This window comes from Meleagris gallopavo, chromosome 3, assembly GCF_905368555.1.
Source record: "Meleagris gallopavo chromosome 3, MGAL_WU_HG_1.1, whole genome shotgun sequence".
Taxonomy (NCBI): domain Eukaryota; kingdom Metazoa; phylum Chordata; class Aves; order Galliformes; family Phasianidae; genus Meleagris; species Meleagris gallopavo.
The window spans coordinates 13,584,771-13,598,345 of record NC_139406.1 but is presented as its reverse complement, the minus strand read 5'-3'; the positions used below and the strand labels follow the sequence as shown (position 1 = coordinate 13,598,345).

The following is a 13,575-nucleotide window of genomic DNA, read 5'->3' as shown; positions in this document are numbered from 1 at the left end:
ATGGTATAAATATAATGGCACGGTAATTACTGATTACAGATACAATAAGGATCAAATTGTTTTTCACACAGAATGCTTTTATTATGCTGGAAGCATATCTTTTTTTTGGTCAGTGAAGAATGCTAACCAAGAGTATGGCGCTTCAGAGCTGGAAACTTGAGTAAAAATAAAATTAAAAAGTAATGCTTTATTTCTGCAAATAAATGCATTCATCATTGTGTGCATTTGTTACTCACTAGTTATGAACAGTGTTCTCAGGCTTCCTATTATCCAACTTAACAGGAATTATTAATAATAGGGAAGTTGATAAATATACCAACAATTGCTAGTTTTCTAATTGTTCTTCCTTAGGTATCTGACGGTTGAAGCAAACCATGACTGACCTCTTAGCAAAGAAAATAAAATGTATGTACTGATAGAAGTCAGTCTGTTCATAAAAGTTTTCAGATGGAAGTAGGCTTTTAACAGCGAATGGCAGCCCAGTGTTTTCCTGTGCAGTCCGTACTTCTCACTGAAAGGTGCAAGCTGTGTGACACAACATGTTGTGACTCCACAGCAAAATGTTGCAATACCTATTGGTCAAAGTATGTAGTATTTCAGAGTTATGCATAATTTGGGATTGCAACAGTCACAAGTAGGATTTAAGTGATGGGAGCATGTAAAATGTGCTCAGTGCTTCCATCTCATTCATAATTTTGACTCAGCAGTTCCAGCTGATTATTATTAGTTTCTCCAACAAGCTTGGATTGACCAAGGGAATATACCTTAACATATTCAAGTGGTTTCATTAACCTCGGCCTATGCAAAAGTGCCTTTCTAAATTGGATTCACTGCACTAATCGTGGTGCCATTGCATATTGCATCAAGCAACAAAATAAGCAAGAAGCAAAGTGGTGAAAAATGTCATTTAAACTAGAAGTGAGGCACATTTCATTAAAAAGAGAATATACAATTTGTTCATTACAGGATTTGCTAATGCTCGCAAATTCTTCCAGCTCAATTTGAGTTATGCAAATCATTATTTATGAGCAGCTATTATCAACAATACTAATAACGTCAGTACTATTAATAGTAGAGATCAGGTCTAATTGGCTGTTTTGAATTGAGTTTTGTAACCTTTCAATTTTTCTTAGTTTTGTGGTTGCTTAGCAAAATCAGCCCCAGTGGCTGACACAGAACTCTGTTTTCTAGCATAAGATTCTGGCTTTGGACAGAAGATTTGAACCAGAATAAAAGTGGCTGAGGAGTTCTGCTTATGCCAACAAAAATAACAAAGAAATAAAGTCTACGCAAATGCATTCAGCATGTTTTTTCCAGTCTTATGAAATTAGTAATTTTAGGTAAAGCACGGAAGGCTCACTTGAGAGTTCTATAGTGGAAGTGTTATATTTTGGTGGTTCCAAATGATGTGAAGGCATTCTTATATTAGTTCTCTTCTGTTTCTCTGATAGAAAAGAAACAATTTCATGTTTTACCAGCCTTATTTTTTTTTTTTTCCTTCCTGGCTATGGAAAAAGAAGAGTAATATTGACCTGACTATATGCAAAAAGTAGAAGGCACATTTATGGAAGTGTAGAAAAGGGAATTCTCTGACATTTTACAGTGATACATTCAAAATGGTTTAAGGATGTCTGCATTGTGAGTTATTCTGCAGACTCTATGGGGCCCTTGTTCTGTCTAATGTGGCAGTGATGCACTATGCATGAGCCCTGTGTAAGACACACAAAAAACATAAGTGTGAATGATAGTAATGGAGATAATATTGCTTCTTATAAATAATAATTAATGCTAATTAATGTTGATTCTTTATGTTGTGGCTTGGATGAAACTCTGGCAGGAACTGGCAGACATGCTGATATGAAATCTCCACCCACAAAGATCTGCTGAAAGAGCAGTATCTGGTGTAAGGGGAGCTGCCCTTGTGAGTGCAAAGAATACAAGTTTTTTTTCTAATTACTTTTCACAGAGGAGCTAGGTTTCTAGCTTTGAAGTCTCTGCACGCACTAGTCTCTAAGACTTGCAGACGTGGAACAAATGCAAGATCAGGTCATGTTCCTTATGTCAGCTTATAAATTGTGTTTCATGCTAACTGAAAACTGCACTTGTAATATAATGTTCTCTCATTAAACCAGCCCTTTCACTTATGTACCCACAGATACCAACACATTTGTTCACGACAAGCAATGTCTTTTCCTGAATGGGGTGGGGGCAGCTGAGCTGTGCTGCCGTGGCTGTACCACAAGATATGGGAATGCATGCTACACAGACTGCTGGCCATAGGGAAGCTAACGTCTCTGTACTAATTCCTGGTAAATCTGTATCTGCCTGTGTGCACACAAATGCATACCATTTTCCTCTGCCCCTTCCTCCCACTAAGTTTTTCTTTCCTTTCTGCACTGCCCTCAAGCCAGGAGGTCAGCACTACCACTTCTTTCCATATTTCATCCTCTAGTCATTGCTTTCCCTTTTTTCCCATTGGAGACTGTTTGGCTGATTTAATGTTTTCATGGAAAGAAAGGGATAAGAGAATGTGTGGCTGAATGACCAGTATCCATCAGAGCATAATCCAGTTGCCCACAGGGAGAGAAAAATGTGGCCTTGGAAACAAGATGGAAATGCGGAGGAGGAATGCCCAGGTGTTGCTGGCTTGACAAGAGGAAACATAGGGTCCTTGATCACTTCCATGACCAGCAAGCATTCTTGCTGAAAACTGTAGGCTAAGCCATGTATTAGATCAGCTCTGTGACTCCAGCAGCTGCCTTGTAAGAAGTGCATGCTGCAGGAAAACTTGGCTTATAGAGCTGTATTTCCTGGCATTTTGAAGGTAAGATTCTGTTTTCTTGTTTGTTTGATCCCGACTTGGGGATCAGTTATACTTTGAGATCACTTGACTTGATACGCATCTCCTTAGCACACATGTTGATCTAACACTTAGAGGATCATGTTTCTTTGTGGTGCGGAGTTATTTATGACAACATTTGTGGTAGGCTGATGACATCCTTGTGATGATCAAGAAGAATAAGCTGTGTATTTTTTTTGTGGATGTGTTAAACCAGTTCTGTCAAAATAGAGCTAACAAATACCAGTAATTGTTTCGACAGTTGAAAAGAAGTAATTCCCCTCAATTTTTGAAAATATTGTAGGTAATAATTTGAAGATGTATGAAGACCTATACTTACCTCTACACTTCTGAAGCTGAGCATAGAATACTGTACTTGTTTGAGCCTGGAGTCCGAAAATCTAATTTTTTAAAAAATGTTTTTTATTTTTTTTCATAGAATTAAAGAATGGCTTGAGATGTGAGGAAGTTTAAAGATAATCCACTTCCATCATCCTGCCACAGGCAGGGACACCTCTCACATGATCAAATTCCTCAGAACTCTATCCAATCTGGCCTTGAACACCTCCAGGGATGGGGCATCCAAAGCTTCTCTGGGCAGTTTCTGTCAGAGCCTCAGCACTCTTACAGTAAAGAACTTCTTCCTACCACGTAATCTAAATCTTCCCTCTTTTAGTAAGGAAAACATGAGGACAGGCATCATAGCAATAGATTAAAAGTTGAGGAATTTTTAATTCCTGTAAGCCAATATATCATGAGGTGGGAAAGAGCTAGGTGGAGAAAGATTTGGATTTGTTAATCGACTTTAGAATAACCATGAGTTTATAGTGCAATTTGAAAAAAGCCAAATGATAATAGGCTGGCCATTAATGGATTAGGTTTATAATTAAGAGGTTACTAAAAATGAGATTCTGTAGTAACCACCCAAGTGGAGTAGGAAGGATAGAAAACCTAACTGGAGCTTGATGAACCCTTGAATGGTGCTCATGAAACAGAAGTTAACAGTATCAGAAGGTAGTCTAATGACACAAGGCTAATCCAGACCTTATTGACAATGAAGGAAGTGCAGGCGGTTTATTTGCTTATTCAATACATATAGAAAGGGAAATTGTTGTAGGCATTGATGATTAAAATTCAGAAATCCAATAAATTTAATATTGAATGATGATGTTATGTCACTTTATTCCTCTTAATTTTCATTAATTTCACAATATATGACATATTCTAGACTTTATGATTCGAGATTTTATGGAACTCATTATTTATAATTGGCCTTGTGTCAACAAGCAGCAAGGATCAGACTATCTTCTATTAGTGACAGTTGGCTTAATTTAGTAATAGTACTTAGCGGTAATGTAGTACTTCAAACTTTCAAATCCTGTTCAAATGTTAGCTAATTAGTCTTCACCAATTGCTTTAAATATTATCAGGCCTTCTACAGAGATGAGTAAATAGCTGTTGTTATCCTTTTTTCAGAGATGAGGAAATTGAGACGCAGATGGTCAAGCTACGTCTCTGCGTATCGTTATATGTAGGTATGTCAAAGGGACCCGTCATCTCACAGTTTAGCAAGTTTATCAACTTGTTAGACCTCATTCAGTGTTAACAGAACCCAATGGAAATAATTCCAGCAACTTAAAAGGATCCACTTGCTGTCTAATTGCATTAGCTTGTAAAGGCCAGCTTCCTAATATTACCTATGTAGCAGTGTACCTATGTAGTAGTACAGTGCACTTTGAGATCAGCAGATGAAAAGTACTGTCCTGGGGGTCACCACTCTTAGTGCTGCGGTAGGGAACAAGCAGAAGCACTCAGAAATGATGAGGTTTGATCAGTCATGCAGTGAATGAGTCCCTGAGGTGTGACGCCAGGTTTCTTGAAGCTGATTTCAATGCTGTTTTCTAATGAAGTTGTTTAGGAGCCTGGAAATGTTGATAAACTGACAATGAGAGTTTTAGAAGTTCCTAGGTGAGCACCACTTGTTGATTTTCAAAGGAGTACTCAGGTACTTTGACAGTTCCAATACATATTTCTCTCTCTGTTCAGGTATCTGTGCAGCTTGTTAAAAGTCAGCCTTATACTTCAGTGCGGAGTTAAAATTTGGATCAGACAAGTCGCTACTGAGCTTTCCATAAGACTCTGAGGTACAGCAGTGTATTTGTTACATTGCTTTTTGAAACCTGAAGTGCTGTGGAGAATTTAAGAACAAACAATCATAAACTTCAGCCTCAAGTGTGATACTGAAGGTTCCTAGAAGTCCTCATCTATGAAGTGGAAAGTAGCTTTTTAGTTTCGACTAAATGTGACATATCTTGTCTAAATTTGGCCTGTTAGTGCAGTCTTAGGAGTTAGCTGTGTTCCTTAGGAGGGAGAAATAACCCTTCATTGATTCATGCACATGTTGTCATGTATTAATTCAGAGTATTTATTCTTTGAACATTTACTATGCTTTGCATAAGAACTATCTGTTTATGCAAATGTTCCTGCCCTTAAACTTATTGACATTTGTGACAGATAGCATGAAACAAGTGGAAGAGCATATGGAAAACAGGCTTTTATCAAAACATACAATCAGGATTTAGTTTCTTTTTTCTTCTTATGTTAGTGTTTACTTGAACCTATTAGTCAGTACAGCATTCCCTAAGCTCTGGAAGATGAGTGTAGATATGGGTAAGCAGCACAAAAAAGCATTTTTGTCCCTGTCCTGCCACACGCTGCTAAATAAATGCTGCTTTTGCCTGCCGTTCCAGCCAGGGCAGCCAGAAGCATGTGCTGTACTTCTTGGCACAGTATCACAGTAAAAAGAACCTACAGAACAGTCTTCTCCCTGTGTCAAAGCCCAGTGCTATGCTCATAAAGTTTTTCACATTTATTCCTTGTTAGTCAACATCAGTCATGAGATGACAGACATTGTAAAGTAGACCATTCCTTAGGCTTATGCCTGTAAAGAAAGAGTGACAAGAAAAAGCAGAGAAGCGTTCCCCCATGAGCTACATGTTGTTACTGGGCATTGCAGTCAAACCCAAGTGTTTACAGCAGAACAAGGGGGTGAAATGAGCCAGAGAGATGAAAACTGCTGAATCAAGCTCATGCTTCTTGCCGGCATGTTAGTGGCACTTGTTGGCAAGCATTACCCTGGGCAATGTACGATAGATACAAATGCAATAATGAATGCAGCTGTTGTATTCATTCTGTTTTCAGTTAGTTGAACACGAGGAGTTGTTTCTTTCTGACCACTTAAATCTTCTTAAGAACTGTAGCCCTCGTAAACTATCCCTTCCAGAAAGATAACTTATAATCATGAAAGTATTTTTGAGTGAATGGCTTGGAAAAAATAAATTAGACCAGTGTTAACTTTCCTCATTCTTTGGCTTTTTTAGTTATGCAGGATTTGCTTTTTCTTCCTTATGTGCTTCTCTGTTAGTAATACTATTGCTTTATTTTTTTTTTTTTTTTGTGATTTAAAAAGCATTTAGAAAAAGGCTTTCTGTCCTATCACACCGACAAAATGTATTTCAGTCTATGACCTTTTGTTCTCCTTTTCTTCTTGTGTTCCTGCTTCCATGATACAAGATTAATCCAGGCAGACCACCAGAAAGCAATTGTAAGGGGCATGACTATTTAAAATTTGGCAGTATGACAGACTGTGTGATCTAAGGGAAAAGTGTGACTTCAGTACATGATGTGAGGGTACAAGATCTTCTGTTTCTGAATCTGAATTTTGTTCTCCCAGTCCTTGGTCTAAGCCCATCCTTTAACTCTGTGACCATGATAACCAACCTGAAACCTGTGGATAATAACAAGGATTCACCTGTTTCACCATTTTTGTGGCCTGTTTGGGCCACAAAGATGATTGAAAGGCCTGGAGCATATTCCCTGTGAGGAAAGGCTGAGGGAACTGGGTCTGTTCAGCCTTCAGAATAGAAGACTCTTAATAAGTGATCTTATTAATGTTTATAGATATCTTAAGTGTGGGAGTCAAAGGGACATGACCAGCCTCTTTTCGGTGGTCTGTAGGGACAGGATAAGGGCAAGCAGCCTTAAACTGGAGCATAGGAAGTTCTGCACCAATATGTGAAGGAGCTTCTTCGCAGTGAGGGTAATGGAGCACAGGAACAGGTTGCCCAGGGAGGCTGTGGAGTCTCCTCTGGAGATATTCAAGACCCCCCCTGGACGCCTACCTGTGCAGCCTACTGTAGGGAGCCTGCTTTGCAGGGGAGTTGGACTCGATTATCTCTACAGGTCCCTTTCAGCCCCTTCAATTCTATGATTCGGTGATTCATGGAGGGAGTAGGAAACTCTAGAATGAAAGTCAAGTAGATGGTTTCCTTTCCACACATAGAGGAATCATCTGATCTTTCATTTGCAATGAAAACTGTTGAAAGAAGTCTCATTTCTATTATGTGACCAAAGTCAGGTCATAAGTTATAGAATGTATAGGATTATAGATGTGTAAAAAGTCAGTTTGTGTTCTTGTCCTGGAAAATTGTAAAGTTAGCAATTTTTTAAAAATGGCTATAATTCCAAATTATATGCAAAATGCAAAAACTGTAAATGGATAATGATTTCTAGCAAGCCTGAAATGAAGCTTGCTTAGGGGAGTCTCAGACTGTCTTCTGTAGTCAGGTAAATTTCATTATTAAGAAAATGAATAGGAGTTTATTGAAATTATTGGAATCGTTCGTTATTTCTTTTCTGGTAGTTCTTCAATTGCTCTCCTCACAGTGCCTGAGGTCATATCTAGTTTTCACAAGTATACATATGCAGAGAGAAAAAAAGAGATTATTGTTGTCCTAAAGATCACTATAATCTCCCTAGAATACAGGAAGAAATAACCTATATACACATACCTACTCTGAGATGCGTATACACATAAATAGGAAAAGATGACAGTCCACAGTAAATTAGTGTAGCTTAATTGAAGTAAATCAAACTGCTAATTTGATTTAGTCAATCTGTACTAATTTACACCAGCAACTGAGATTTTGGCCCTTACTATTTTAATTTTGAACTAATCTGTTTATAGCTTTCAAATATATGGAGCCAGTTGATTGCTAAACTGTTTATTGGGTGTGGTTCCAGGATTACAACAGTAATTATTTTACTGAAGCCCTTTATTTTCAAAAATGCATGTTTCAGATTTACATAATAGGACTAGACAATGACTAAGGGCCAAATTATACCAAGATTATTGCGTGCACTTACTCATGTGTTATGTTTTTATGACTCACAATGGAGCTTGTTTGTGTTCCACCTTTGGACAGAGGTGCCTTTTTCTTTTTTGGGGAATGGGGGGAAACATTGTAGAGTGCAAGAATTACAAAAGTCTCAACCTGGGGAATTCTGTGCCAAGACATGATGCTAGACGATAAAATATTACTTAAGTGTGAAGGTGGGGGACTTGGTTATGAAATGCCAAACGGTTTTCCACAACTCTGCTACCTCAATATGGTGTTTATTTCCATTCTAAGAGCTAATTGGAGGCTTTACTGTAGATTCTGACCCAGAAACATCTGTCCTCTTTGCTACCCTCTCCCATGTGCTGGCATGAGAGTGTTTGGAATGGTATTTTGGGTGGTGATTGCCTGGAATCACCCATTCTCAGCACCCTTCCCTGTGCCAAAGGGTGGTGTTGATAAGGATAGTGGCAGAGTAGCAAGCTTTGAAGTAATGTTTTTCTTAATTTTCCCGTGGTGTGCTTCACAAAATAGTTTGCATCCACTTTGTTCTGTCAGTCTCAATGTTCCTTCATGCCTGGCTTTTGGGCTGAGGTCCTCTCCTTTGCTGTGGAGCCTGTTAACCAGAGAGCCAGGTGTGACTAGGTTCAGTAGATGTTGATGGTGGTGAGGATGCTTTCACGTAGGCTGGATGGTTGAATGAACCTGTTCAGTCTGGTTGTTGGTAGAATCTTCAGTCTGAGGGTGAAAGGCTTTAGACTCTTATCTCTTGAGTGGAGTAGCCTCTCTCCTGGCTCGTTGGTGTTTAGAATAATTACCTTAATGAAACAGGTCATCATCTGTTTGCTGTCATCAAGTGTAAAAAATGACAGGAGAGTTTAGAACTGCAAGGTTTGCTTTCTTGCAAGCAGAGAAGAAATTAATGAAAACATTGTTCCAATAGTCCTGATATTCCTAGTCTAATAGACCTGACCTCTTCAATTCATCCTTAAAAGTAAACACATATAAATAATTATCTGAGTTTTGTAAACAGAGCTAAGTATACATCTACAACGCTCCTTGGGATCACCAATGTTGACAGTACCTCTTAAAAAAAAGTATCTGTGAAGCAACATTCTGTAACTCTTGTAAGTTTGCAAAATTGCCTCAATCTTCATAACTGCTCGTTAAAGGATTTTCTAAAAAGAGCAGCAACACGTGGAGACTCATTTATCACTGTCTCTGCCTACTGGCGATCCCACCTACATACTGACGAATTACTGCTAACATAATATTTATGCAATAAACCAGCTGAAATATGTAAAAAGAAAAGAATTCTGTAGGGATCGTAAAGATTAAAGAAGTATTTGAAGTCTCTGGTTATTTTTTGCTGCTTGATAAACAGGGAGCATTCTTTTGGTTTAATGGCACAGTTCTCTTGAAGAGAGCAATGCAGGCTCTACTATTATGAAAAAGGTTCTCTTTTTTTACCATATTCATACTTGTTAACTAGACCTTGCTGTTTTGCAACAACTCAGATCTATGGAGCAGGGCTATTTTGAAAATCTCCTGAAGGCATCTGCTGCCTCCAGAGCTTCTTTAATAATGACCAAATGCCTCACCTTGCAAAGACCAGCCTGATAATTCCTTGAGACCTTACCCTTCTCCTCTAGCTGAAAACTGCTGTAAAGACTCCACCTGAGGCCCAGGTGCTTAAAGTGTCCCATAATAGAGGTGCAAACCTTATAGAGGAAGCAAAGCCACAGGCAGAACTGGAGCCCCAGAGGTGCATTAGTAAGCACAGGCTCAGCCTGAAACCTGTTGAGTCAAGTGGAGTGACCTTGTGTTAACAGTGAATCTAGGAGCTTTGCTCATAAGTGAGGATTGGGTCTGTAAAGGAAATATTACTAACTTTGCAACTGCAGACGTGAGAGCTCTCTCCTTACGCTTCTGGCTCTTCTGTGCACTAGCACATTAAAATCCAGGAATGACCATAGTAACCAAATGTTATCTTAGATCTCCAGGTCACCAACCCAAAAGGTTCATAAAGGGTAAGAGCCCGTTAGTGGTATTATGAATGCACAGTATCTGTGTTGGTCATTATAAAAGAGAGGAATATCACTTCCGATCAGGATGATCAGCCGGAATTGGTCAGCCTACATAAAAAGCACCACCTCTAGGAGGCTTGTATCTACTGGAATATAATTTTAAAGCAATTCATACTAATTCTGTTGTATGTTCATGTACAGTGTAAGTAACTGGATTATACAAAGGAGATGCAATTTGTATGTTAGTCAGCAAAATAGTAGCTCAGTCAAAGCAGAGGGAACAAAGCTATCAGTGATGAGCCTATGGCCTCATGATAGTTCTAGTGACTGAGTGATCACGCAGCAGCCATGTGAATGTATTTTTGTTAGAAAAAACACATTGAAAAGGATGATTTGTCTTTTGCATGTACCATCTCCCTATCCATCTGAGAAACGAAAAATCTCCTAGGGGAATTGTGGTATAATGCTGCACAAAACTAACATGTTAGACCTCTTCAGTACCCCTGCATCAAGGTATTGACAGTGATGATTTGCCCTTTAGTTGAGTTACTTTAGCAGTGTCTGTCAGCGAAGAACATCACCAAGTCATTTGTTCACATGAGTAAGTGGCTGGGAAATAGTTCTTCAGAAAGAAGCCTTGCAGGTTATAGTAAATCACAAGTGTGAACATGAGCCGGGAATGCTGTTATTAATAATAATAATTTTTAAAAATGCCAACCTGGGATATACAAGCAGGAATATAGTTGACAAGATGCATGAAGTAATCTTGCTTCACTCAGTGCCGATAAGACATCAGCTGGAGCACTGAATGTGATTTTGGGCTGTGCCCTCCTAAGAGGATGTGAGCTCATTGGAGAGAACCCAAAGTGAACAAGGGAATGATCAAAACTCTGGAAAATCTTTTGATAAAGAGTCTGAATGTGTGGTTTGTGGGTTTTCTTTTTTCTTTTTCTCTTTTTTCCTTTTTTTTTTTTCTTTCCACATAACGGAAGATTTCAGGAAGACAGAATCTTCAAATATATAAAAAAGCTCTGTCAAAGAGGAAAATAATAATAATAAAGTAATCGTAGATGGTATAATCTATACTGTTTTTCTTTTTTATGTTAACTAGCCTTCTGATTGCAAATTGTAAGAAAATTAGTTGTATATTAATCTTTGAATGATGAAGGCGGTGTTTTCCTAAAGTAGTAAAGTATCTGTGACTGGCAATCTGTTAGGAAAGGTGGGTAAACATATTTAATGTATCATGTAGGAGGAGATGCTTCTGCCTTGGAGCACCAAAATGAAAGACAGAAAAATAACACTAAAAAGTATGTACTATTATTTCACGGGGCAAGAATAACAGTAGAGAAAATAACAAGATACTATTATTTCACGGGGCAAGAATAACAGTAGAGAAAATAACAAGACTTCCAAAGACTCATGAACATCTTGTGCAAATTTTAAGATGTGACACAGTGGCACGTACTCTGTTAGTCATGTAACAAGATGGCAGTCCACACAGACTAAACTCCCTGGTATGCCTCACAGCCTGCATGTGCTGACAGAAGAAGAATATCACCATCAGGGTGGTACCCACACAGCTTAGAAGCAGTGGTGTGGGTTAATCCCAGAATGTTACTTCTTGAGCAGTTTGATCTAGAGTATCTCCACATGTGACATAACTCACAGGATTTTCTTTTTCCCTGTGAGAAAAGAGATAAAAATGCAATTAGAACTGGTAGAGGAAAAGATGACAAAGTTATATGTCAAGCATGCAATTTGGTTCAGGAATGCTACCAGGAATGCATGTTAAGAGCATAGAAACAATCAATCTAACATTTAACTTCAGCAGATAAGGGAAGAGCAGAACCTGAAACTAAGCAGCCTTCTTGGCAATTGGATTTTAGCTCAGATGTCTCTTTGGAAAATTACTCAGTTTTTGTTTGTTTGTTTTCTAATTTTTTCTTTTTTTCAGGGGGTAGGGGAAGAAGGGAAGGAAGAAGATGGCAAAAGTTAGGTTTTGATTAAAATAGGATAGATGTAGAGTTGACTTTCCTTGGAAACATTCATGTTTACCTAAAAATAAAATACCAGTAATTTGTTAGAGTTTTGGGTTTCAGACAATAACAGTAAGTTGATTGAACACTGGAGATTTGAGATGTTATTTCAGCACTGTATTGTAAATTCTTGGGGAAAGTAAGGGCAGGTACCTCATGTGCCCTAGTCTACTTGCAAGTCAAGGTTTCTGTTAATCTCCTGTGATGAACCACTATGTCTTGGCAGGAGGTGAGAATGCTGGGTGTTATGAGAGAAGGAGTGCGGCCTGCTAGTCTCTTTGATAAAGAAAGATGTATGGTAAAGAGAAAGAGCAGATGAGTCTGATGTGGTTGGTTTGTAGGGCAAAAGGCTGCTCCTGCATCTGTCTGAAAAGACAGCTCACTCTTCTCTAGAAACAATTTTAGAGAAGAGTGAGCTGTCTTTTTTTTTCTTTCTTTTTTTTTTTTTCTTTTAGATCACTCTTTATGTACTGCTACCTGTGAAAAATGACAGAGTATGATCTTTAGATCTCTATTTTGCTGTGCTGAAGAGATGGATTTGTCTAGTGCAGCAGAAAATGGCAGGTGCATCACAACTACTGCATTGCAACCCTTTGATTGGCTGATCCCAGCCAACAGCCAGTCACCCTCATCCACCCTGCTTCTTGCTCTTCCTTGTCCCCAGTGCAATGGGGAGAAAATAGAAAGAAGCTGAAAAGACTTATTGATTGAGATACTGACAAATGAATAAGGGAACTGGGCCTGCAAAGTAAAGCAAAAAGAGGAATTCAATCTCTACTTTCCATTAGGAGGCAGATGTCCACCCACTTCCTGGGAAGGTGAGACTCAGCACGTGTAACAGTTGCTCTAAACAACAAATGCTACTACCATGAATGTCTCCTCTTCTCCTTTCACTTGGGCTTTTAGTGCTGAGAACAACGCTGTACGAGATCCATTCAGTTTGGATCTGCTGTCCTGGCTGCATCAATCCCTTGCATACTCCCAGACTGGCTTTGCTGGGAGACATGTAGGTGGAAAGAGAGAAAACCTTGACTTTGTGCAAGTACTGCTCAGCAGCAGCCAAAACATTGTTGTGTTATCAACACAGTTTTAGCCTCAAATGTAAAGCACAGCACCATACAGACTGCTATGAAGGAAGTAAATGCTATCCCAGCCTGACCCAGAATGGGTCCCGACAAGAATACTAGTGCTGTAGATACATAATTCCTCGTAGTGTTTGAGTTGGCATTCCAGCTGCTTGATACCATATTTCTACCTTTCAGAGTTTTCTTGGTTTTGTTTTTGTTTTGTTTTAGTTGTTTGTTTGTTTGAGATCTAGGTGGAAAGGCCTTGAGTGTATGCTAATATAAGCTAAGAGCCGCATGCACAAATGCAGGAAGCTGTAAATGTGATGAAATGACAGAAACAAAATACTTGCTGCAGGACGTGCCCTTTATATAAACAATTGGGAAATTACAGATATTGAAACATTTTGAACTTCTTTAGAGATTATC

General features: G+C 38.7%; 1 long non-coding RNA gene across 1 annotated transcript in view; it reads left to right on the top strand.

Annotated features, from left to right (window-relative positions):
- The window catches only part of LOC104910124 (uncharacterized), a 220,871-nt gene that overhangs the window by 5,346 nt on the left and 201,950 nt on the right, over positions 1-13,575 (top strand). The gene's annotated exons all lie outside the window — the stretch shown is intronic.